The sequence below is a fragment of the Macrobrachium rosenbergii genome, chromosome 50 (assembly GCF_040412425.1).
Source record: "Macrobrachium rosenbergii isolate ZJJX-2024 chromosome 50, ASM4041242v1, whole genome shotgun sequence".
Lineage (NCBI taxonomy): Eukaryota > Metazoa > Arthropoda > Malacostraca > Decapoda > Palaemonidae > Macrobrachium > Macrobrachium rosenbergii.
The window spans coordinates 12,201,827-12,225,699 of NC_089790.1; the positions used below are offsets into that span (position 1 = coordinate 12,201,827).

General features: G+C 37.9%; 1 protein-coding gene across 20 annotated transcripts in view; it reads right to left on the bottom strand.

The window, feature by feature from the left end:
* Window positions 1–23,873, bottom strand: part of LOC136832604 (epidermal growth factor receptor kinase substrate 8-like) — a 190,436-nt gene that overhangs the window by 39,623 nt on the left and 126,940 nt on the right. The window lies entirely within an intron of this gene.

Here is a 23,873-nt window from a genome sequence, read left to right on the forward strand (position 1 = left end):
AGATCGAGAATCGAATACCACGCAAATTATATTCGTACTTTGTGACTTCAGTTCTGATCAATCCTCAATGACTCTGAGGATTTTGATTATTTTCACATCCTAACAAAACAGCAGCACAAAAGCTAACATCGACCAAAAATACTGCCATACACTGATGTTAAATACACCTGCTTGTTCATTCTACGACCGGCTGAAACAATCTCGCTTACCTTAAATATTTTTTTTTGTTTGTTCGTTTAACACTTACTAGGACGTCAGCAAAAATTTCAGCTTTTTTCTCAAAATGCGTCTAAGCCCTTACACAGAAATGACTTTCATTCGTGTAAATTGTCAAAAACTTTTTTTTTATCCTGATTCTTTCTAAAATGAAAACACGTATTAACGAGATGTGTAAATGTCTGAAGAGATGAGTACTGGACGAACTCGATCACTTGAGTACTGTTTTTAAAAAGAATAAATTTTTACCGAAAACCAACAAATTAGAATGGATGAACGAATAAAACTTATGTTAGCGCTTCTCAATGAATTTTCCAATGCAAAAGTAATTTCGCAACGTGAAGCTTAGACTTTTGATCGTGATATATCATCGGTTGATTAGAGAACATTAGAGGACTCTCATGCATCACCCTGTTATGCATTTTACAATCTGTACAACAGTAACCTAACCACCCGTCACTGTCATCAAAGCAAAATATTTGAGACTAGTGTTTTCAACAAAGCTGATGGCAAATGCTGAATCTTTCTTAGTTACCCCTTAATCTAACCACCCTTTGCCATTTCATTTATTACTATGAAGGCGACATTTCCATATCGTCCTCACTGAGGAAAAGGTTATTCGCTAATTCAACCAAAAACAAGATAAAATCATTACAGATCTCTCCTGATAATTTTGTGCCAAAATAATACAAAAAGTAATTCCGTAAATCTTAGCCCTGTGATCATTCCCACCTGTTCTCCCTCTAGATACCAGACCTATGACGTGTCAATGGAGCCAATACAGACCTGGAGGAAAGGCCAAAACACCAAATGTAACTGAACCCCCCATTGTTCACGGGAGAAGGAAACATGCCCTGAATTTACTGAGGCAAGATTAAGACCCATTTCAAATCGGTACACGGATAGGATTGGTTGCGCTCGTTACATGCCATTTAGCAGCGGAAAAGGGGTCTTGTAAAATAATGATAAATATCTGTATGTGTATATATATATAGTATATATATATATATATATATATATATATATATATATATATATATATATATATATATATATATATATATATAAATGTATGTAGGCTATGTATGTGCGCGCGTGTCTGTGAGTGTGCACGCGCGGGCCTGTTTGTATAAATGTGCAATGTATATAGTGTATATGTAAAACTTTCTGCAGGAATATGTATACACACACACACATGCACACACTGTCATTGCTAAATAATTCAAAACCCGAAACATTTACAGTGTATAAGAATTTTTCTTAAACTAAATTCTACCTATAAATGTTCACTGATTCAACTATAAAAATACGTCATTTTACTTTCTATTTATGTAGCGTCGTGTTATATACCAATATAAAAGTCTATCATGAAAATATAATTACCAGTAGGTTTATTTTGCTTAACTAGACCATAATGTATTGCTGTCATGTGAGTACACACAAGCAAACCGTGTGTACTTGCTTAGATTCTACTGGGAATGAATTCGGTACATTTGCCATAAATGCACTGCAATGTCTAGAATGAGCAAACGCCGTTTTATGCGATTCTCATACCCGTTTCAGTTATCACTCCCATATTAATGAATAACTACCAATAATTATCTTAAAGTTAACAACAACGAGAAGTATAGTATACTACCGCTTTTGTTTTTATCTTAAATGTCACGAAAACAGAGGGAAAGCGAGCTTCGGAGGGAGAGACTATTGGTCTGCAAAGGAAGATTGATCGGCCGTACACACATTCAAGAGCCTGGCAATGCCATTAAGAAGGGAGGGAGAGGGAGAGCTGTCTGTCCCCAGGGAGGATGGAAATTTCTCTCATTGTGGTCGTTTCCTCTTACGTCTTAGAAACCACTGCAAGGGACTGCTCATTAGCGAATGGCGGCTTCGAGAGGCGTTCTGGCGCAACGTCGATTATCGGTTTGCGAACGGCCAGTTAAATTTTGACTTTCGATTCACTCCATGCAGTGCGAAGGGACATCCATTCACGCACGAGAGTACGAACGCACACATTGATTGGAGTCCAGAGAGAGAGAGAGAGAGAGAGAGAGAGAGAGAGAGAGAGAGAGAGAGACTAACCGTTTTCGCCAGGTACAGATAACATCAATATAGGACGATGAATAGGTACCACCGTGAAAATGAAGTAAATCCTGAAAGGTTTCGTCCTTGTATACGAGACGTATTCTAAAGGACTGATAATTAGCGGTGAAAATGTTACAATACATAGGATACAGTAATTGTACAACCAATATAAATAACTTCCTTGAATCACATACAAGCCAGGAACGCTCGCGAAGACGCGCACATACAGACATAAGCAATAATCTTGAACAGACAACAGGTCACACTCGGGAGGTTAAAAACATGCTTCTGAGAGAGAGAGAGAGAGAGAGAGAGAGAGTAACACGTGTGCCTACAGAGACAAACTCAGGCGTCCACTCCACCGAGAGAGAAGGAGTCCACCTTCACCCAGCCATGCATCCTCCTCTCACCCATGGTCTGTGGATGGTCTTGAGGGCTGACTCGGCTGAGATAACGGTGGATTCACTCTCGACTCGGTCGCTGGCTGCAGCAGCCATGTTGTTGCCTCTCCTTCACGCTCTGGCATACTTCTTTATTATACTCTCAGTCATGACGAGTGCTTCCCTTCAATGTGGTGCACATACACTCTCTCTCTCTCTCTCTCTCTCTCTCTCTCTCTCTCTCTCTCTCTCTCTCTCTCTCTCTTTCTCTCTCTCAGCTTTCTGGTTCATAAATTTCACTAATAATTAACCTATAAAATGATGGATTTTCTGCGCATCATGAGTATGGAAATAAGAAAAAAAGTAAAACCTAGGAACAAAAATTAAATAGTATTAAGCTGTATACCGATAAATCCGTGAGGCCATTCATGCTAAGTAATGTCTCCAATAACCTATGGGAGAAGACATTAAGGTTGAAAAAGGATCGACATAAAACTACATCCAAGCCACCATGAGGTGGTTATTTCTAGAGAATAGCAGACATGCATGCACGCAGTTTAGTCAATTTGTTTTAAAAGGTTATACGTATATATCCATATGTATAAAGAAAAGTATATGTTCACGTTTTATTTATATATATATATATATATATATATATATATATATATATATATATATATATATACTATATGTATACTATATATAATGTAATGCATAATTTTGCAAATAATCCACTAATTTATGTAATTTGAATATTTAATGTATGTGATAATATCCCTGCATTAAACATGATTCAATTTATGATTCTGTTAATAGACCTCAGGTCACCGTGGAGCAAGTTGGAAAGGGGGGGGGGGAAGTCTGCAACGGGAGAGAACCGGGTGGGCGATGGGAGCGTGGCAGGGGAAGGTCCGTGGACAAACAGGGGAGTTAAATGCCTTCCGTTCTCTTGGCTTTAAATCGCCGACACCTTCGGCCGTACCCCGCGAGCGAGCAGGATACGCAATTTGGCCGCCAGGATCATATTCCGTTATGCGTATCATTTCATTTGGCGGAACACCTGTTCTCGCCATCTGCTTCTCAGGACGCTTCCTTCTCACCTTCGTCTCACCCCTCAGGCATGAGGAAACGTTTTCTGAGGAATTGAATGAACGTGGCGGGACGGAAAGCATAATTCCGCCAATGGCAACGAAGTGAAAAGCTCATCTTTGGTCCCCGGCTCCACAAAGCTTCATTAGCATCTATCGGTAACTTTTTAGATGTTATGAGGGAAGAATAAGCAAACACACGAGTTGGTACAAAATTTAAATACATGATATGTCCTGAGTATAAATAAACGTGAATTCTCGCCTAAATGAACACAACTTTCACCCAACTTCAGTAGATGAGTAAAATGTACACCCAAGAAGGACCGAATATAAATAAAAATCCAAACAAAAGCAAAAGAAGCTTTAGTGCTCAAAAACGATATCACTCCTTGCGGATGACTTTGGAGGACAAGGTTATTTTGAATGTATGTATAATTTTCTAACTCCTTCTAAGAAGAAATCTAAGATTGAAAACCACTGTCATAGTTACCTTAATATTCTCTCTGCATTTACCCTTTCATTCACGAATAAAAGGACGCAACATTACACTTTCTTTCACAAACAGCATGAAGTTTTCGGTCTCTGATGCACACTGGTTAAAAAAAAAAAAGATAAAATCCAGATCCCAAATATAGAACCTAACCCAACTATTTCGAATCACTAAGAGAAGAACAGGAGAGAAATACATAAATGTGAACCACACAACACTTTAAATTGGTGTTATTCGTGCCCACTACTATTACTGTCATTTTTTAATGTACCTATGATTGTGTTAAAAATGTTCCAGTATAACTGAACAGTAACCTCGAATCTTCAGCCACCTCCATCACGGCGCGTGCGCACACAAACAGCACAACAGATTAAAATAAGGAATTTATTCATCAATAATAGATTTTAAACAACACCTATGCAAGTGCAGAAGAATTTCGCATTCTTTTCATCCCACGAAATACGTTCTGTGACCTTCACGTACATACTAATCTCTCTTTTCGCGGAAGTTCTAACACCATTTGTCACAGCAATACGAAAATAATTAGTCATTCTCTCTCAGAAATTGACACCTATACGGAAGAATCACAGTTCTTCAGTTCGCCCTTGTTGACATAATTCACAAGATGACAACATTAAAGTGAAGGTGGTTTCTGTTTTCTGAGCAAATTTCCGGGAAAACAGATCGTTAATATCGTGAAGGTTTTGGATGACGTCATCTACAATAATTTCGCATACATGCTTTGACGTCTATACTAGTTCTCTCTCCCTCTCTCTCTCTCCCTCTCTCTTCCCGATGTGACGATGAATATATGGATTATGAAAGAAGACTACTATTAATGATTGTGATGCTGACGACGACAATGATTATCAAACTTACAATGCAACTGATGAAAAGTACCAATGTCTATAATCAAACATCCGATGCTTTATGACACTTGAAAAATTAATAAAAGCGGGATCCTAAAGTTGATATGCAACTCTTATTCATCAATACCGACATCTCACAACAAGAGGAAACAAAATGACCCGATATTAGCAAAGATGGAAAGGGGTGTGGTGAACAACATATTTATTTCAACATTAAACAATTTCCACTAACAAGGCTTTTGGCATCAACAGCCCCCACCCCCAACGAAAGCTACTAAAGTCTCATCCCTTTTGTACTGGATATTAAGGCCCTTCCCTTCCAATGACTCTTTCATGCCATGCATCCGGTACTTTCTAGGTTTTACTCTCTCCTTGTTAACCACTTTCATAGTACGGTACACATTTTGCATCACTATCTCGTCTTCCATTCTTTCCACAGGGCGAGACCATTTGCAAATACTCTATCCATCCTCGTGTACACTATGATCTATCCACCTCTACATGCTTTCATATTTCTCAATATCAATTCTTTTTACGCCATGTACTCATAAACTAATCTCAACATATTCAACAATATTCCCCTCGTTTACATTCAACATCAAAACTTTGATTCCCAAAAATGGATTTAGCTCAACAATCCTTAAGCGGAAGATAAGAACAGCGAGGCATATTTCTACACCTGCGTGAGAGAGAGAGAGAGAGAGAGAGAGAGAGAGAGAGAGAGAGAGAGAGAGAGAGAGAGAGAGAGAGAGAGAGAGAGAGCATCAAAAAGAAATAATAAAGAATGATGACCCCTCTTAACAGTAGAAGCAAGGGCATGCGACCACCTTTGCCAGGTGACTTGTCGCAACCAACGGACCTGAACACTCACATTCACACACAAAAAGATGTCAGAAGCTTTGGAAAGTAACAAAGGAAAATATCCTACGCAAAAAAAAAAGAAAAGTGCAAAAGAAGAAAGTAGTTGAAATTAATATTCACCATATCAATTCATTCATTAACATATATATAAGATTTAATAATATATATATACATATATATATATATATATATATATAATATATATATATATAAATATATATATATATATATATATATATATATATATATATACATAATACTGAATCATTTCGATATCACAGTCACTAATCCTTCACGGGCTGGTAACCATACAACCAGTGCTTTGAAACACTGGTCAGTTTTATAGCCTCTGTACCAATGGCCTCCAAAGTCACAGGTATGATTTCTCTGGCCTGATGATTCCTAAGAGCCCTTTCTTCCATTTACTTATATTTTTACAACGTCTTTTCAATGGCCTCTAAAATCAGTATAATCTAACCCGTCATTTACTTCGTCTTTACATTTTCATTCTTTTACACTCGTGTTTTCTATTGTATGGAAACTTCAGTACTTTTTTCAATGCCCTACATTAATGAGTATGCATTAATGGCAATATAAAGAAACTGCAGCCGTTTGTCCGAAGAATCATAAAATACAACTTACCGATAAGTCAACTTTGAAAATTCTGCATTCAGAGAGAGAGAGAGAGAGAGAGAGAGAGAGAGAGAGAGAGAGAGAGAGAGAGAGAGAGAATAACGCCAATGCGCAATTCGCAGTTCAACAATGGTAGCTGTTTTGTCGGTTTTCTTTGGCAGTCAAAACTGGTTTTGCGATATTAGTAGGAAAAAACCTGGGCTGAAACTCCATCACAATGCGAACGCAAAAAAAAAAAAAAAAAAAAAAAAAGCCGCCGTGCAATGATCATGTCTTGACAGCAGGAAATGGACGGATTTCATCTCGACCACGTTTTTTGGGCTTCTCTGTGATGGTATTTTGGTTTGGGTAGTTTTTACCATCATCGCCTCCAATGCCGTGTGATGCAAAGGGCTTCTCTGATACTTCGCCACTGGGGTCTTTCCTGTGTTGTCTCTTTAACAAATCTCCACTTCTCACATTTTTCACCCAAGTTAGTCTGGGTCTTGTAACTCTTCTGGAGCCCATAGGCACCCGGCTTACATTATCATGTACTGCTCTCCCAGATATTGGGTGTAGGACATGTCCAAGCCATCTCCATGCCCTTTTCATTATCATTATATCATTATATATATATATATATATATATATATATATATATATATATATTATATGGATCTTCCGCAATTTCCCTTATGGTATCACCGTTAACTTTATTCCGCCATCTGACCCTTAATATTCTTCTTGAAGCTTTAGTTTTTATATGAAAATATAAAAAAAATCATCTACTTTATCGAAATAATGCAAAAGCACAACACTTCAGTCTATTATTACAATAATAACAAGAATAACACACGTTTTCAAAATTCTGTTAAAATAACCTCAATATTCCTATACTATCAAACAAATGACAAACAAACCAAGTTAGGTCCTAAGAAGCTACGACAAAGTTTGCAAGGTAGTTAGGAAGGATGGAGAAGGAGGGCAGCCAGGCGTCACAACGGAATATAATGTCGGGCAATTTATATTCCTAAATCCACGCATCTGGAACCAGAGGTCCTCTGAAGCGTTCGAGTCTGAACTTTAAAAAAAAAAATAAAATAAAAAAAAAATAAAAAAACTGACAAAAACCTCTTGCTTTTCTCACGGTGGCTTAAATTTGGTTCATTACTCAACCTGAACGCAGCTATTTAAGTAGACAAATCCAACGCAGTGAGATATTTTACCCAATAAATATTTTCAGGCGAGACACGACTTTATATCACCAGGTTAAATAAATTAAAAAATCATAAAGAAACATGTGTCATTATTATTACATCATCATCTATAAACAAGCCGGAATGCCTTTAATTACGCCTAAATTTTGTTTTATTTTTCCACACTCCTTCGATGCATTTATTCGCTCAACGTTCTAGAAACGCTAAATACACCAAGTATCCAAACATTCATGCACGAATCACTCCCACTTTCCATACAGCATACATACTGTACATATAAATATGTACATATATACATACATATACACACACCTACACATACAAATATTAGTGTGTCTCGGTAAACTTCAAATGCAACAGCCACTTGAAAAGTCAAGTAGAATAAAGAATAAGCCACGTGTCATACTCAAGTTATTTTAATCTTCATCAGCTTTAAAACAAAATGGCAACATAAAAATTTCCGTCGTTATTTTTCAGCACGGATTTATTTTTCTTCCCTTCCACAGTTGAACTTCAAAAATTTCTTCAGACTGACTTTATTATGTTCACATACTTTTTCCAGAATAATGCACAATCCTAATTAAAAGCAATCACATCACTGCCAGCTTTGCTCACAGTGTCTGTAATCAAAATTACACTCCACAGCGCCGAAACCACTTTTATTCACTTCCTAAACATTGCTGTACATGTTGAAAGTCGTGGAAGCTATTTCATTAATATAGAACGACAAAACCGTCATAACCACTTTTGTATTTTACAGTTTCGCTGATTTTTCCATCGTCAGAGAGAAGCAACAAACAAAATCGCTCACAGTCCTGAGTAGCACAACCAATCGAAATCCGAGAAAGCGGGCCAGTCCCGACTCAGCCCTACGACATCACAATGCAGACTGGTCGGAAAAGCGCGGGAGGAGTGTTATTTACCAAGGACTGTTCGCTTTGGACAGGCAGACTAATCACGCTAATCCTGACTGTATCGCGTCTCCCTCTCTTAAATAAACAGTGCTACCTGTGTAGAATGCCATCTGTCCCATAATCTTGTTTTATACATATTACTGCTATAATCGTAGTTATTTTTTTTTTAAGTATTTGTTTGTTTACGCTGCGCACAACGGAACTGGGGAACCCTGAGACAATAATCCGTACACATTCTGTTACTTGGAATTTGTAGAAACAAACGGACTTCAGATGATGAGGAACAATACTCTGATTCGTTTTCAATAATTCCTGAACATTGAAGATGAAAAAAAAAAGCAGCAATGCCACCCTACAGGATCTCCTTGGTCAAAGGAAGTTTTGATAAATAAGTCACAATGAAATTTCTCCTTAATTACCTTTCACGTCTGGTCAGGCGACTGATGACATTTACTAGAGTCAGACTGGTGCGTTACACAGGAGGTTTCTCGAAGGTTAAAATGCTGCATGTAAAAAGTTTGCCCTTATGAGAAATAGAATCTCTGAAGTCGTTTTTATACGAATTGCTCATTTCTTTTTTCAAAAGAAAAAATAAAGTAAAAGAGGAAGTCATGTAGCTTTCACAATCGTTTGGGATTCCCCCGGACTTTCCACAATCAATACGGGATTAACAAAAGAGCAAATATGTGAATATCGTAGCCTAACGTTACCTGCGGCAATCAAGTATAGATTTGTCTTGGATATCACACACGATATCGAGGGATTGAGTTATGTAGCCTGGTCAGCACGGCTAGCTTACTGCTCTAAAACATAATGTGGAACAGTCAGGTCACAATGCCTGTACGTCAAAATCTCGGTCAGTGTGTAAGCTAAATTTCCTGCGAAAATACTTAACAATTCTGTAGAGATACTTCAGCGAATCTAAAGCCCTACCTGTGCAGCTGCAATTGCATCTAGAGAACTATACTTAAGCAGACGAATGATTTCCAAATCCTTGTCACAGTTCTGAAGATCTAAATCACCTTCAATAGGAACGTTTTTTTTTTCCTATGGTGGTTTTCCCTCTTTCATGTCAGTTTTCCTTTTTCTGTGTGGATGGCTCTCTCTTTTTCTTACCAGGAATAGGTTTTATTTCTTTGTGTATAGTTTTCCTTTCTTCTCAATATGCACAGCATTATTTTTGAGTAGATTCCAAGTAAATGGGGCAATCAGCCTTATGCTGGTGTTGTAGAAATTAACAGTGCATCTCGCCATACCCATTCCAAAATTACCCACCGTATCAAATAAGACATTTAATGAAATGCCCTGCCGTCCACAGACATTCCAAAGATTGCAAAATTAGAAGCAATATGCAGTCCTAACTAAAACCACGGCCTCCGTTCGCTAAAAGTTATTACCAGGCAATAAAAAGGCACTAAATTAGCGTCTAAAGTGGCTGGTAAAAAATCATTTGCCTCAAGGTCTGTCATAAAAGGTATGCGGTTTTCTGGCGGCATGTATGCAAGGTACGGCTGGACTATCTTGAGAAATACATTCATCCCATGTTGACAAGAGCCAAAGAAGTACTATTTCGTTCATATGAAACACGAATAGCAAAATCGCCAGTGAGTTAACAGCTAAGCAAAAACTAAAAAATTATGGAAACTACATCTTTGTATGTCAGAGAAAGGCAAAAGCATTATCAGAATACCGATCCACTTGACATCAGCATAACAATGCAAACACCCGGATATAACTAGGCCATTTATAAAGACACACTGATAATCACCGATCTAATTATTAATTACAGACAATTTAATATGAGATCGATAGCATTCTCGCTTCACTAACAAGGACCCCCAAATAAAAACCTAAAGACTATAAGATTTTAATGCCGGGTAAAGGATTTAATGCTGAATCTCATCTGAAATTCTGACTGGCAATTGGAAGGGTAATGTACTCAGGAGCTATTGCCTCCAATCAAAGAAATTGGAAATATCATTTGTTCATATGTGTTTTCAAGCAATTGCCACTTTAAAATCTGCAATTACCGATTTATAATCTGCATTCTATCTTTTTCACATTTTCTAACATTATGAGGAACATCAAAATAAGACAGTTCTGTTCAAATCTATAAATTACATTTTAATAAAAAAAATTCTTTACTACAATGACTCAAAGCACAATAATACATTCTTTTACAAATTGTCCAATTACAGGCCGCAGTGCTATTTGATCAAGGGAAAAATAAGTCAACACTTTCTTTGCTTGCAGATTACAAATAAAATATAAACCAGAAAAACCATTTGACAATACATGTTCAAAAAATAGGTGCAACCATTACCTCCTTTATCATCAATCAAGACACCATCTCCCATCATTACAGGCAACAAAACACAATCAAGCCAACTAATGCCTCTGCATTCTACATGGTAGCTCCCACACCTTCGTCTCCCCGACTTCAACACACAGAAAAATACCTTTCCGCAAAGAGTGAGAAAATCTGCCAAATGCACCATGAGTCTAAGACGCCGAGCGTGAAGAGTCACGCCAGTTTACTCCATCAGTAGCTAATGCTCGCACGTCATCCTCTCACCAGCTGGGGAAAAATGCCAGGTTCCTTCTCTATGATGGCTTCCTGATAGTCAAGTATCTGATGATATCATCAGAGAGTACACTTGCGTATGTATGTACCCTTGATTGCTAGGAAAGTAGGCCACATATTGGATACGGTGTAGACCAATAAGCCTACTCATGAAGTACAGTACACATGCTTAGAGATGAAACCACGATTGCTTAGAGGGTAGCCTACATACCGAACATGGCGCAGACCTATACTCTCTATCATTTCAAAATTTACTTTTTTTATGAGTAAGTTTGGTATCTAAATAATTCAATTTAAAACGTTTTTTTTTTTTTTTCAACAAAACACCCACCCCTTCCTATATCTATACATCTCTATTCACTGTTTGAAGATCATGTCGTTTTCTCTGAGCGAACTTCCAGGATGGAAAATACATTCTTCTTTCTCATTCCAGCTCGCCTTTCCCTTCAGTCATTCACTTATTCCATAGACAACTTTCCTCTGTGCCTTTTTCTTTCCGACAGATTCATTCCCTTTTATATCACCTGAGAATTCCCTCCACACCTTGCTGAAGACTGACATCACCAATTGTTAATAAGAGACAACCACTTTCTCTGAATCCAGTAATTGCAAGCCTTGTTCCTTGTTATTAAGTGAATGGCAAAATGGTCGTTTTAAATTACGTCTCTTACTTTCTTCTCCTCGGAAGAATGAACCCAATTGCGCTGCTGACGGATGCCATGTTTCATTTCTGAATAACTTGTTGAGGCGTTTGTATTTGAATGTACTCAGTTAGGAAAAATGAAAAGGATTTCTCAAGGATACAGATAAAACGTAACTACGACAGGTACAAAAATAACTTTCACTGAATACTATAGTATAGCTGTGAACTCCTAAAACTACCAGCATGAATACGGAGGAATATTTAACAAGGCTGTGGTTCTAATCCTTGCCCAGGAAGCTTCCCTTAATCCTGGCATTCCCCGGATTGAAGCTCTGAGCTCGTGGTATACCGACATCAAAAGATCCAGAGATTTTGAGGGGTTCATTTTCCTTTTGTATGCACACAATGACGCAGAGTTCCTCTTTGTATTCTCATACTGGATGGCTTGTATTAATGGAAAGAATTAACAGGATGTATACAACACATTTCATGGGATAACACAAATCAAACAATGCCCTCTTAAATTTTTCAATTTCCTCAGACATTTCAAATAAGCCTTTAATCAAGAAAGGAAATGAATATAGATGCACTCCAAGCCTTTGTGGGACTGGAACCCACAAAAGAGTACAAAGGGACAGATTAGATAATTAACCATCCTAAGAAACAAAAATAAAAAAGGATCAATGAGTAAATAAATAAACAAATATTACAATCACAAATGCATTGTTTATGAGTCAATACTGAGCACCAGCGTCAAAAAATGCACTTTATTATCATCAGATGCAAAAGCTTGACCTCATATCCTTGACGCCCACCGACAACCTCCCCATCCCATGGAGAGTGACCTTCTCTCCTCACCCTCTGCAACATCCCGCCCGCCCCGAACTCTAACACTCGTCAGCAAAAGGCAGGGCGTAATTTCACCGTGACGCAAAACCTCATCCGGAGCACTTGGAACTATTTCCTTTGTCGGCAAGGGGAGCGAGTGCATGGGAATGAAATATTCAAGGCTAATATTAGCATAACAAAACGGATAAACACAGACAAAAATGCCACACAAAGGGATTGAAGTACGTGAGGTTAAGTACCCGGGGTGCGTGATCGTGGATAGATGGGAAATAGGTTTATGTAAATTGCTCCGATTAAATATTACATTTCATCTTTACTGACCGTTACATTCAATTAGTGTTGCTTTATTCTCTCTTAAAAAAAATAATAGACCATATAAATAGATCTTCGACATAATTTTCTGTAAAAAATATATAAAAAAACAAATACACTGATGTCTAATACTTTCTTTACAGTAATCAATACACAAGACAACTTCACTTTCAAACCAGAAACAAATCTTCACCACTGTCGCCTCCGACGTCGTGGGACCCACAAGGCCCCTGAGAAATTCTGCCTATCGTGTCTTTCCTGTTCTTTATCTTCCACAAATCTCCGCTCATCTCCAGCCTCCAGTCTCGGTTCTCGGCCCCGATGGCATTATCTCGGATTGTGTGAATGACTTGACCAAGCCATTTCTATCTCCCTTTCATCAGTAACCCTTCTACATATTGAATCTCCGTAATTTCCCATCAACAAAATCTTTCGGGTATCGAGTGACAGTCAAGTCCAGAAAGTAATACGGATCGTACTAGAATTATGTACAATCTTATTTTGGAATACAATTTCAGCCTTGTTATTCAGCCTGTCAATTTTTTATTTGCCTTTTATAGTCTTTCACTAATTTCCAAAACAGGAGAACCTTTCTTGGATATCGGTGTTCCTAAATACTCTGATGGAATCAGTTTGAATACGTTTCTGAACTGGCAAAAATACCCATATAATAGCATCCGTTAAAAACTGTTCGTTTTCATAGCCAGGTAAAACAAGTCAACACCGGAATGCGCCAAGGTCAACCATCCACCTGTCAGGCCATAAAAACAAAAGGCAAAATCAGAAGAAAGAAGAAACCAAAGTTGCCAAAACGGAAGTTACGTCCATCTGATTGAAAGACAATTTATGGCATCAAAAACATTGAGAGGATTTAAGCAAAGCTGATTAGACACGTTCTTCTAAATATTAGCTCTGGCCTTTTTCCACTATGCAAGTGTTACAAGAGGAATTCCTAATTGCCAAGCGCACTTAGTCAAATGAGATCCCGACAGTCCAACAAAGTCACGCTGTCGCGCTTATGGGAGGTTGTGTACACAGATGGGGTGTCACGTTAGAATGACTTAATCTGCGAGTTGCATATTCCATTCACTCGTAACGACGGAAACCCTTTCTGTGTTGAAAGCCATTTAACGAAACACTGCGTAGGTGAATGAATATTGCAATACGTTCAATTTTCGGTGGTACAGTTTATTCCGTGATAGTCTCTCTCTCTCTCTCTCTCTCTCTCTCTCTCTCTCTCTCTCTCTCTCTCTCTCTGACTTCCTTATATACAAATATTCCACATTCGGAAAGACAGGATAACGATTCTACCATATTTTCCCTTTATTCCAAAGTTAAATCTACTCTCAAATTCATCGTTGTGGTAACATTCAGACTAAAATAAAAGATGGCATATATAAATTAAGAAGCAAAAAAATACTCAATTTTCATTAACTACCGTATCACCAATGCCAGTCTGGTAACTGGAATGAATTAGCAAACAGGCACTACAGTGACGTCAGATACATAACACTGCAATATTCTTCATTCACTTGCAACAGGATATGCGTGAAATGGTAGTGACGCATGCGCTCTTGCCCCCATTCTGCCTTCCGCAGACTGAACAAGTGCGATTTCCTCTCTCTCTCTATCTCTCTCTCTCTCTCTCTCTCTCTCTCTCTCTCTCTCTCTCTCTGAGGTAAAAAAAATTCTTAATTCGTAACTACAAATGTTACATAAATTCCACTCATGGTTAGACTCCGTTTCTGTACCTAAAAGCGCCAACCTGTTCGCTACCCTGACGAAATCTAAAAAATCACTAAAGCTAGACAGAGCTACTGTCGACAGTACATTAAAGTACTATTTATTAACAAACACAACAGCAGATGATTACAAGTATGTCCTAATTCAATTAGGCAATGACTGAACAGACCAAGGTGGCTAGTTTCCCTGATGTTTACATACAGCTTGCAATGCGTAAGCCTAACAGATATTGCAACATCCTGCCACTATAAATGCTGTCAAACATCTGAGCTGGGGCAGTAAAAAATTGTTACCTATAACATTAAGATAGAAGTGTCCTCACGAAATCTCATTTACCTCTGCCATTGTGCATTAATAAAATCATCCATAACTTGTAATCTTTCTGGTAATAACTATACACGACAATTTCGTGAAATTTCATTTAAAAATGCAACAACGTATTTTTCAGATATCTTAGGGGAAACAAACAGAAATGTTTACCAGTATCAAATGGAAGATTAGCCAACAATACCACGTCAAAAACGCTTGCACTCATTTCCACAGAAACTCTTCCACAAAACATCAAGAGCAAAAACGCAATAAAAAGCGACCACCAGCAAGGGCAAGTCTCCACCAACCACAAAAGAAAAACCTAATTCAGTTCTTAACACTGTTCCTGCTCGGACTCTCGAACTTAATGGTCGAAATACACTTTCCAAGTAATCCTTCGATAGCTAATCTATAAAAGACATTTATAAATGATTTTATAATCTTTATTGCAACTACAGTTTGAAATACTTTGTTAATTCATGAACAGGAACCATAATAAATCTTGTCCCTACAAAAACCACACCTTCCTGTACATCCTAAATCTTTCCGGAAATATATACGCCTTAACCTTCATTGCTGCTACCCAACAGCGCCAGTGGAAATTCTACAATATGCCCGCACCTCTCCAGCCTTCGGTAACAATACCGATACTATAAACATTCATTTCCTTGGCATTTCCCAGTTGTCAGCACGAGAATTGAGAAGATTTATACCATCACCACAAGGATAGGAATGGTATAGGAGGAGATTTAACCTTCTCTCGATAATTCCAGAAGGAATAAAAAAAGGGAGGTATGAAATGCTAACCTTGCAGGACGCCGCAATGGTTGTCGGTTCAAGGCTCTAGCGCCACGAGCCTAGCTGGCAAACTCATTAACCGTAATTATGTAAATAATGGCGTGCAGCGTGACCTGCCGGAAACAGGTGTTACAAAGAGCCATCCATTGCATCGGCATGTTAGCACATCGGGCTTCGGGAGTTAATGACAAACCGCAATTAAAATTAAGGAAGTGGTGATAACGAGGCCTTGCTTGTTTTGTTGTTCTTGATGACAGCGATTTCAAAAGTAAAAATATAACATGGCTGCCAAGACAGATATCCATAAACTATAACTAATCAGTTTCCAACAATAGCACTGCCATAAATTATATTGTTCAAGGATGCTGACTGAACTGCTCTTATTCGAATCACGTAGTCAATATCTGTTGGAAAGATGGGGTAAGGGAATATGAGCCGTTAGAAATACAGGAATTAATTTATGATGTTTATCCCTGTGATCTTTCATATTTTATCATCAATTTTATGTTAATGAATGCAGTTATGAAAATGCTGTGGAAAAACTCAGTCAAGAATAAGGAAATCCATCATGAGGAAATGTTGCCACATGAAATATTGACAATGAAATTATTTTGATAAACCATGAGTTCTGTTTCCTTTAACAATATGCTCAGTTCAGATGGGTTGTAACCTAACTAATGGAAGCGAACGCAGACAAATAAACATATAAATAAATAAAATGTTGAAATAAAGACGGACAATTGGAATATTTAAAAGTTCCATTAGAAACCAGTAATAATTTTAGACTACTTATTATCGGTAGTAGCTACTGTGTCGTATATAATTATAAAAATAAACACAATTTACATCAGAAGTCCATGGAACTGACAGTTAAGTTTGCACTATACGAACAGTTATTCCTAACAGCTACTGGAGTAAGAGGGGGCATTCTTTTCATGGTCACTAGCTCACATGCACTTCCAGCTGATTGAACTATGAGGTCTTGGCTCGTTCTAGAATGTTTAACAGAAAACGGTATATAAAAAAGTCTATGGTATGTTCCTATCTTATTTAAGAACTACCATTTTCTATAACACAAGAGATCGAAAATCCGTTTTCTTTGAAACTTCGTCTTCTTTTTTTTTTTACTTAAGGGGAGGACATTAGAAAATTTTAAAGAAAGTTATTTGATCGAATAACATCACGTTGAATTTGAAGAATTAATGTTTCTTACATACAAAATTTTGACAAAAAGCTGTTCATGACAAAACTTAAAAAGGTAAATATCCACTGAATTAAGAAAAAAATCTAAACAGTGAAGACTACCACAAATGACGATCCCCAAAAAGTTGGTAAAACTATCATCCTTACAGAACACTGTAAAACTCTCCTGGATCACTTCATATGAAATCATTGAAATCTCCGAACCGTGGACTTACAGTTTATTTGAGAACATCCGAAAGGCCATTCACTTTTTATAGTCCATTTCCATATCCTCTATGTTTGCCTTGAAATTCGTCTACTAGTTCAGTGACTCATCTCACGACTTTCTTTGGCGACTAAAGGTCAGGTAATGTATGTTACAGTTCTGTAACACTGTAGCATTCAGGTAAATTGCATGCTTCCTCTCCACATGCTTTCATGAAAACGCAAAACTGTAATACCTTATGCAACAAAACACTGGTTAAGTAATACGTTCAACGGCCAAACCAGAAACTGTTAGACCTTGTTCAGGCTGAAAGGTTTACCTCGTCTGACTAAAAATAAAGCGACGTCAACCAACACACTTTATCAAGACCCAGAGCAAGGGAGAGGCAGTTAACCTATTTTATGAATCAAGAAAAATGTACACAACAGAAAATGAAAAAATTTGCCGATACAAAAAGAATTATAATGACGTTTATTTCTCCTTAATCTACTTTATTGTGTTACTTCATATAGTTATATTGTAAAAATAATAACGTTTGAAAAAAGAGTTTCATTTTCACAACCTCTCCCTTTTATAAATACTTAGCACGGCCCTGCAGCTTACTCATCATGAGTAAACAAGTTTACAGATGTTAATGAACTTAGCTTTCTGCCTCTTAGGACCAGGCAGAAAACAAACGCGCAATTACAATCATTCTAACAGCATTCAGAACATCGAATGTAAAATCATGTTGCTTGGAGACAGTGTTTCATAGCCTACGTTATCAAATAAGATATTTGATAAGTAAAAGTACCCTGAAAAATTCACTAGACAATCTTTCTCCAAACACACGAAAACAATGACGAAAATATTTACTTGGCTTTCACTGCCAATTTCACACAGATGACAAAAAAAGTAATTGCATTTACTTCTTTCACACTACTTATTCCTAATCAAAAGAACAAGTAAATGGACCTTTTAACTCCATGAACATCACATTTACTGTTCATAAAAGAAATGAGAGAGAGAGAGAGAGAGAGAGAGAGAGAGAGAGAGAGAGAGAGAGAGTGAAAGGAACAAGCGAGCCAGATTGCCAAGGAGTCAGACTCAGAGAGCAGAGAGCGAGCAACGATACCAGCAGCCTTGACCCCGCTCCTTCACCCTTGCCAGTTTCGGAGAGCAACTTTACCCCCCCAACCCCTGACAACTCTCACTAATGCTAATCTCTCTCTCTCTCTCTCTCTCTCTCTCTCTCTCTCTCTCTCTCTCTCTCTCCACCCCACCCCCGAAATCAAAGGCGAATGAACTCCCTTTTACTGCGCGAGTCTCGAAAGAGCAAAATAGTCTTTGAAAAGTCCCCAGTCATGTACCCCCGCCATATTGGGGGGAATAATCTAAATCTTTCGCGTCATTCTGCGCACCCGGTGCGTGCGAGATCATTCTAAGTTAAAACTTTAATGTTCATTAGCAAATTATGGACCCACTCGGTTCTTTAAAAGGAAAAAAAATACCGTAATTTGACGAAGGATTTTTCGTTTTCATTTAATAACAAGCCCAAGGAAATTTAGTGTTGCTGCAATAAGGAGAAACGCACGTCATCCCATTAAACAGAAATATTTACCCACTGCTAAGGTTATTGGCCCTCCACCTGAAATGACAAGAGGCGTTTACAGCGATAGGACTCGCGCAAGTTATTCTCCAGTCCACAACCATTTCAACCATGTTTCACTGATAGCCTACTTATGGGAAATTGACGTTCAGGTTATTATAACGGTGTCATTTTTAGGGTGAACAGGAGGCCCGATTATATAAGCTGTATGAGAAGGCCGGTTGATTTGCACTGATAGCCCGAAGAAAGCTTAAATGGAGCAAACTGGAGAATATGTGGTCTGGAGTGTAAAATCCAGATTCGTGAGCGGTGTCATGGCAAGGTAATAGAAATCTAGAACCATGTGGCGACGCAATATGACATCGAAAGCATGCATTGTCCTCTGCCGCAACGGTTTCTGCTAAAATTAATAATATACAAATAGTACAAATAATTGCAAATAATTGCAAATAAGTGTAAACATCGAAAATGCCTTTCAACGTATTTATATATAAAATTACTGCACTGGGATAACTGGAACCGAGTTTTAACAAGAACTGTTTAAAATAGCAGGGCCCTGACCATTATAAGCTTCATTCACTGGAAAAGAAAGTTGATTATCGACGCAACTTAATGTCAGACGAACTGGGAGTACCAGAGATGAACTCGTTCACAAAGTAACTAGATTTTACGTAGGAAATCGAAAGTAAAGGTAAACCTGCTCCTCTGACTGAGTAGCCAAGAAGTTTACTTCGCAAACACCGGTTAACAATGCTCCTACAGTAAACCAATATCCAAAGAATATTCTTTGGATATTGCAGTAAACCAGGCTCGGATAGTATACCGCAAAAGAAAAACAACTTATCACATCGTTCAGTCACTTATAAAACAGCTACAAGCATCTTGCTACCTATATCCACAGACCGTTTTATGACCATGAACGCATGGAATGCAGAATGATTCGTCATATTTTGTGTGCAGTTACCATGAATCATGTCAAGGATTTCGTGAGAGGTGTAAAGACATAAGCAATGCCATGATTAAATATAATCCCCATTCTTATGCTGTCTTAATGAACATTGATGCTCTAGTGTTCATGTCTGGTAGTCTAAAGCAGTGGGAAAATATTTTTTTATAACATCTTAATGAACACTGATGCTCTAGTGTTCATGTCTGGTAGTCTAAAGCAGTGGGAAAATATTTTTTATAACATATCTCTTCACAGTGTCAAGCATGCTATGTAACCTTCTATGAAGTTACTGTTATCAAAAAATGTATAACACACCAATCCAAGGATAACAATTCACGTGTTCTAAAGATTAAGGTAATTCAAACCAAGTTTATGGTGGAACGGGTCAGAATTGTTATTTGTCAAATTATACGTCGCCGATATGCTAGAATAACAGATTCCCGTTTTGGCAGACTTACTAAAACGCCATTGTCACTCAACTCTCCAGTTTCTTGAACAAAAACAGCAATATTGGACCGCAAGGAGAATACTGCTGGGGATGCGTAAGTGTTACGTCCTTACGGGACGTGGTTCTAGTAAGAAGGAACTGTAACACCAACCTATGGCAAAGATAATTATGTCGCAAAATGAGCACAAAAATTCCAAATCACTGTATAGCTGTTCGAACTAACGTCTACTTGCCGCCAAAACCAGCGTAACAATCACCAAGAACTACGATAGACGACATGACATGAGAGAACGAGTCCTCCTCACCGAATCGAGAGCACAACATCTGATCAAAAAATACTGTTAGAAAAATTCACCCAAATGCACAGAAACCGAAAAATCGCAAAGATGTCACCGCTGTCTTCAGGACTGATCTAACGGGTGTTCGGGACCAGTTTGTTGACGCCGATTTGAAATGGACACCTTTTTACTCAACACCTATAAAACGACTAGGGTGGGAAGAATTGAAGCTTAACGCTACCCAAGGTAATTTCTTTACGTGTCTTCTTGAATAATTAAACTGGAATGAGTTATAAAATCAATTTTTAAAAGTAAGTTGTATTTTTCCTAACTATACAAACCTGAGGTCCTTTACATTACTTTTCCTAATGTAAAGAAGTTCGTATACCCTGTCGGAACAAATATCTTTGGATTACTCTAGTGATGGTTCAAAAGTCAGCTACTATATATATATATATATATATATATATATATATATATATATATATATATATATATATATATATATATATATATATATATATATATATACATATATATATATATATATATATATATATATACATATATATATATATGTGATGACTTTTCAAAACACCAGAAGTGTGTGCCATGAAACTCGTCGCTTACCAGTTAATCCAGATCTATCTTCAGTGTTACTAATAATATCAAGTTCCGTCACCTGATTGTAAGGAGTCTCAGTTTAATCTAACCAATCAGGTGGTTTTGGTTAAGAAAATATCTCTGAAATGCCTTTGACATTTCCCACTCGAAATTTTTACTTTAATAAGTAATTGCAGAATACATCCGTGTGTTAAGAAGCCGCGATCGTTTCGCTGAATATGTTATCTTTGAGAAGAAAAAATAATTTCCTCGTTCTGAAGAGGATGTTGAATAACGAATATTAAATTTTACATAGCTAAAGAATGACTTCCAGCTTTCTCTAAAATTACACGGCAATTACTTTCTTCGTTATATGAACACTATTATATGTTTTAACTTCCTAGTTGAAGGAAAACTTTTTAAGTAGCATATGAATGCACTTCGTTTGTTAGCTCGCTCGCTCTCTCTCTCTCTCTCTCTCTCTCTCTCTCTCTCTCTCTCTCTCCAGAAATTGTAATCTAGAAAGTCTACCGCAATCAGCTTCCTGAATTGCCCTGAGGTTATACTAGGATCTGCCATTCGGCGACTACACAGACAATATCTCAGACATCTGGCTCGTGCATATTTGTGCTTAACCGCTCCATCACTTGTAATTTTATGCAGGTCCTTCGCCACAGCCACCAACTGAAAAAGAATACGGCCTCGCAGGTATATCTATCCGGAATGTGTGCCACAACGGGTAATTGCTAGTTAGTTAGTTAAAACAACTGCTCTGTGCTCGTCGTTTCATTTTGTCCACTTGGATCATGATGCTCTCTCTCTCTCTCTCTCTCTCTCTCTCTCTCTCTCTCTCTCTCTCTCTCTCTCTCTCTCTCTCTCCTTATCGATTCCCTCTCAGTTTCGATTTTTCCTTCGGTCGTCGACTCTATGCCTCTCAACGCTTTCTTAATGTGGGTCCACACAGTACAAAAAGTTAAGTATACCTTAGTTTAACCAGACCACTGAGCTGATTAACAGCTCTCCTAGGGCTGGCCCGAAGGATTAGATTTATTTTACGTGGCTAAGAACCAATTGGTTACTTAGCAACGGGACCTACAGCTTATTGTGGAATCCGAACCACGTTATAGCGAGAAATGAATTTCTATCACCAGAAATAAATTCCTCTAACTCTTCATCAGTCGGCCAGAGACTCGAACTCGGGCCTGGCGAGTGCTAGTCCACAGCTCTACCGACTCGCCCAACGAAGAGCCTCCACACAGTACAGTAAGACATTAACACACGTCGGTAATTTATCGCCCAAATATCACAGACATGTTGAATGCTAGTTGATGACTTATTGGCGGTTCTAACCGGTGCTTCATGCGATTATCCTGTTCTGGCCAAAGATCACTTACGATCTTTGCTTGCTTTTACCTGTATGCACAGATTTTTTGGACCGAGATCAATGCATCCTGTTTGTCTGTCACAACTGCACCTGCGTATTAAACGTGAGCCGGAGAAGGTTTCGATTTTATCTTGTGAAGAATGATTTTATTGTTCCAGATGAATAGGGTTCATCTTCTGGATAATAATAATAATAATAATAATAATAATAATAATAATAATAATAATAATAATAATAATAATAATAATGCCTCAACGTCAATACTCTTACAGCCCACTAATTGCAACTAAATTTCTTCACGTTTACACCAAGTATTTACTAAGTGCAAGTTAGTAAATACGAGTGATACAACCCGGAATAACCTAACAAAAAAAAAAAAAAAAAAACACAACCCCAACCGTGAAAAACACGTCCCATATTTTATGACATCACACATAGAATGACATGCTCCTACCACACATAGAATGACATACTCCTATAGACAGGTACGACAAAGAAATGTAAAAAAAAATCAAAAGTATATGAAACAGTGAGCGACAAAAAAAAAAAAAAAAACACACACACACAAAACAACGATCCCTTGAGGTTCCTTCTAGTAATGATAGTGCTATTCAGACAATTTAGGGACCGTTTAAAAAAAAAAAAAAACATACTTTCTCTCTTTCTCTCTCGGGAAAATCTCTTACCCACCAACGGGGTTCGTGACGCAACACTCGCGATTGCGCGCCCATCCACCCACCACCCCAACCAAATGGCAACCTGCAATTGACCCCTTCGATGAGGTCACTGTTGCCCACTCACAATGCACGCCTATCAGAAATCAAAACATTCCACAAATTATGCGCCTGGGTCAAAGTTATCAAATCAATTTAACCAAATGTTCAACAAAAAAAGGTCACAGTTCATCTCTCTCTCTCTCTCTCTCTCTCTCTCTCTCTCTCTCTCTCTCTCTCCTCTCTCTCTCTCTCTCTCTCTCTCTCTCTCTCTCTCACACACACACACGGAAATGCCCATTCTCTCTCATACTGTCCCTATAAATCCTTTACCTCCATTCTTGTGTCCTACAGAACACGAGACAATTACGTACTCCATCCTTCATCAAAACAAGCTGTTCGAAACTGCCATCAGTAACTACAGGAATTGCGTCAGTCATCTGCTATAACTGCCATAAACACATACAACGACGTGGATTCACGCCATGTCATCGTCATCACATAAAGAAAAGACTTATTTCAAGGTTCTACCTAA